The following is a 5000-nucleotide window of genomic DNA, read 5'->3' as shown; positions in this document are numbered from 1 at the left end:
AATTGATTTCCTCCATTTGTGCAAGAACTAAGTCAATAGTTGGAGAGGGATATGTATCATTTGGTATTTGTTCATTTAAACGTCTAAAATCTAGACAAAGTCTTATAGACCCATCTTTCTTTGCTACAGGAACTAATGGCGTCTTCTGTACGTGCCATAAAATTCTAGAACAGGCTTTAATATTAAGCTCATTTTTTAAATCCTGCACGTGCGCAGAAGGGACAAGTTAATCCCACCAATCACGTACTGTTACGTCAAGTGTCCGTCATGAAACAGATAATCTTGAGGAAATGTGTACAGAATATAGAGGTACGAAATTTCGTACTTTGATATGATGAGTCTTGGTTTTAAATTTTGGGAACATTGGGAGGCATAAAAAATTGATTAACAATATGAATGCATTTTAAATGCCTAGTCTTCAATCATGTAGGTACGTCTGGGATGAAGGGAAGGAAAAGGTGGTCTTCAGAAGCATCTGAGAAATTTATATTATTATTTACAGAACACTTTAAATAATTAAGAGGCAAAGCAGTGCAGAGTTTAAAAAGGCATAAAATAGTAAAAGTCTCAGTTTCATGAAATACACATTAAATATAATAGAAATTTTGAAACCTAAGAGATGTCTAAAATGGTTTCTTAAATATGAATACCAAACACATGACATTACAAAAACAAAGAAAGAAGAAAAAAAAAAAAATCTCCCGAAAGAGCGAATTTCACACGCGACATTTCTCTTCTCTCAGATATGTTATGTTTACATGATAACGGTGGTGATAGAATAGTGAGTACGACAGTTTTTACTGAACATTATTGTCGGGCCGTCTGGCAGCGGTGAGTGTCGCATTCGGTACGGACACCGTGGATTAAGATTAAACTAAATAGGTATTAAGAGTTAAGGACGCTACAGAAAACGCCCTAAAGGATGATTATAAGGGGACTTGCTGTTGGAAGTAGTAAGTGGTTCCTCTTCTAAAAAAAAAAAAAGTTGGATATTGACATATTGGATTCTTCATAGCTTCATATTCCTTACTATCTACATGAAATGTCTTTCCCATTTCTTTCAAAAATCTAGTATCTCTCTTAGTACTATCACATGACCCTTCCTTACTTTGAACTGCACCTATTGCATTTCCGACATTTACTGCGAGAGATTGGGCCAGTAAGGGTGTAAGGGAACCCATCTTACTATTGGTTGCTTTTCTTCCATTTACATATGGGAGACTTGCCTCTTTTTGTACTATTCCTGAGAAGAGTATGTATGCATCTGCTTTATCCTCAGTGGGCTCAAACAAATAGGATTCCCCTCCCTCCCCTCCTTGAAGTGTTTTTATCCCTTATCATTGCCTCTTTAGTTCCGTATGAATTAGGGGCTACATTACATCTCTGAAAATACAGACACATCCTTCTTTTAGTTTATCAATTTTCACATTTAATTACTTTACTATTTTCTCCACCTTGGAGCTAGGGGAACTAGAAGAGATTATTTTGGCATCTGTCTCTAAGAAAACTTCTCTACCATCAATAGTTACTGCCCAGGGACTAGATCTAATAGTTAATTTGTAAGCCTGAGCAAAATTACACCCCAATAATGCATCTACTTACAAATTACAAATGTAATGTCATTTGTAAAACTGCCCAGAGTAATTTCACCCCATACTGGTAAAGGATTACTGCTTACTCCATGAAAACTTCAGAAGGTTTGATGCTCCTAACTACCTCATTTTGGCTATTTTTTCTTGACAATACTGATACTCTGGCTACTGTATGTAACCAAACAAAATGATTCCATGATTTATTTCCTCTTTTTACAGTTGAAACGAGATGAATTGACCCTTCAGGGTTTACGGTTCCCTCAACACACCAATCCCTCTCTGTGACTTACCTTCTCTTCCAGTAGGCCTATGGCTATTATTGCGGGAGTTACACTTATGGGCAAAGTGGCCAATGCTCCTGCACATAGAACAAGTCACTTCTCCCATTCCCTGATATCGTCCCATTTCCACACTTCCGATGATGAAAAGAAGAGGGAAGAGGAGATTTTGCCTCAGCATCAGCTGGAAAGGATTTTCCTTTTACCTCCCTTTGGAGCCGTCTTATTATTTTGTGGATTTTTACAGCAGTTTTTGACTCGTCGTTAGGTACTCACAGAACAAACCTCCCATCCTCACTTCACAATAATCCCACCTTGTCTCTTGTCTCGGCGATCCCCATCACCCTCAGTCCCTGATTGTGGGTCTTATTAGCTGCAGTTTTTGGATTTGTACTGAAAAATTGTGTTTATGTGGAGCCTCTCCTTTCTCTTTGGCTTCTCTGGCAACAAATGTGACATGGGAGGGTACCTTCTCCCTCTCACGTATCGCCTGAGCATTCAACTGATTCAGGGTGATGATCAGTAAATATGAGTCTTTTTGAGTAGTTTATGTTGATCAAGTTTATCATGGGTATTGACTTCCTTACTAAAACTCTTGACATTGCCTTCATATAGATTTACTATATCTGCTGAAGTATAAGCTCTTTCAGACTCTAACTGATCAAGTTCGTCACATAACGTTAGACGATTTTCCACCTAGAGTTTTTTTTTGGAGTTTCCACCTAGAGTTAGACGATTTTCCACCTAGAGTTTTCTAGAGTTTCCACCTGCTTACGCCAAGCACTCTGTATCAGATCAGCTAAATCAACTGAAATAATTTTGTGAAACATTCCCTTCATGTTACTCATCACTAGAATGTTTATGAGCTAAGCATAGGCAGTCACCACTTCCCCAAAACGATATTTTCGTGATAGTGCTACCTTGCCCCCATCCGTCCAATTTTTATTATTTGTGGTTCCATCAATTGCATGGGAAAACTTGTCAAGGTCTCCACACAATGCCAGCATAGGAGCTTATAATAAAATAAAATCACTGCACCAATCTTCATATCCAACATTTCTAGAACTTTGCAACTAAGACAAACGTAAATAAATTTATAAATTCACTCTGAGCAAAATTATATTTGTTGCAATATCAGAACAGGTAACTTAAGCACTCATTGTGAAAATCAAGGCAATTATTTCTATTAATTATCAAACAAACTGACAAAAATCAATTGAATTTTCTTTGACAATGTGTAAGACTTAAATCAAGTCATTAAAATGCTACATTAATGTCTATACACAAGTACTAAATCAAAGGTTAAGATTATCCATTTAAGAGTAAATCAGCACTTATGAAGAAAATATCCAGAAAAATATCTTATGAAAGACAATATACTAATCAAGCACTTATGGCACTAGATAAATTTTAAGCAATTAATAAGGCAAAGCAAAAACTTAATAAAAGAAATACTTAACTAATACATACTTGGAGGATAACCACATTATCCATACACATAATTACTCTTACTTTTCATTGGAAATTAATAAACTTTACTATTAAAGGATTCAAAAGTAATGATTCATTCCTTATTTGCTAAAATAACCTCATATATTTCTAACTTAAGAAAAAAAATATGTAATCCATTATCTAATTTCTTATCAAGCTAACTTAAGCTTAATAATCAACTCTTATATTTAATCCATCACATAATTCCTTACTTCCAAGGTTAATTTAATATACTACTGAAACATGAAATTCTAATCTATTATTTACTTCATTATATAGTCTCACACAAATCTAGACATGATCTCTCAAGAATAATTAGTCCAAAAATTAACAGAAGGTCCATAAACCTGTTCCTGTCCACAATGTTCCAATGGCACTAGCACTAGGAATCTAGTCTGTCACTAAGCATCCTCTTATTTCAGATTTTGGGGCTTCATCGGTCATGCCCATGCTGTTATCATTACAAAGATACCCACATCAGGTCTTAACAAATTTTTAACACTTTTTTATCAGTTTTACCGTTTTCTACCTGGCACTTGCATTAAATTTCTTGTTCCCAGACCAGGCTACTTCAATCTATATTGAGATCTTTTAGAACTATTTTTTAAAAATCTCACTCATGACTTCTTTTCTGCTGGTTCATCACGTGGTGTCACCCTCTGTCGCTTGATGATTTTGCCACACTGGGTCATGCTACCTTTACTTTTTGAATATGCCTCCTTACCTGTTGACTGCTCAAGGAAATTTTGACGTCTCGTCCCAGCTTGTTTGTTTGGCCCGTCCATATTCTTGTTCCTGTGATGATAATGTATGCTGTCGTGTGTCTACGACAGAATCACAGAATGCCTTTGAAATGCTGATGTTGCCCACCCAGATGCTGAGCTCCACCATGGTGATACACGCTATTCTCAACACCTACTGGTAACCCATCACCATGTGCCTCATCTGTTGCCGCAAAGCTGTCCCAACATTCCTCACCTTGTTAATTCATTAAAGCAAACACCATGCAGGAAACACCATTTTGCTGACCAGTGTCGCGACGACCTCACTCGCCACGAAGCGACCCTTCAAATCACCCCTTCAGCCGGACAAGGGCGGTCCACCTTTCCCCTCGTAATCCGTTTGTCTCCCCAGCCTCCCTTCAGCTTCACATCACACCCACGACTCGAGTGGTAAAGTTTTCAAAATGGAAAAAATCGGTGAATAATAGCTAGGTTTCCCTTGCACATATTCAATCTTGACATTTAATGGGGCACTGAAATTGTTCTTCACTTGTATTTTGCACTTCACACTTCATTGTCAGAATTGCAAGTAAAACTTTGTAGTTTGTGAGTTGCTTAATTAGATTCTAATTGCCGGCTGAAGATGGTTAGCGGTCTCCGCCGCTTCAAGTCCGTATAATTTACCGCCGCCTGAGGAACACTTCCTTCTTTATCACCGATTGTCACATGCTATCCTTAGACCACTGAACGACATGATAGCCGAGAGCAGCAGCCGCACCCAGACATCATGACTCTTTGATTAAGGAATCAAGACATCTCTGTTAACTACCTGACGTCTCATCATTTACCATACACTTGTAGGGCCCAATCTCTAGAGCTCTTACTACACACGCACACGCACACGTACAAGCACGCAC

This window comes from Penaeus vannamei, chromosome 3 (assembly GCF_042767895.1).
Source record: "Penaeus vannamei isolate JL-2024 chromosome 3, ASM4276789v1, whole genome shotgun sequence".
NCBI lineage: Eukaryota > Metazoa > Arthropoda > Malacostraca > Decapoda > Penaeidae > Penaeus > Penaeus vannamei.
The sequence above is the reverse complement of the archived record's forward strand: the minus strand, read 5'-3'. Positions refer to the sequence as shown.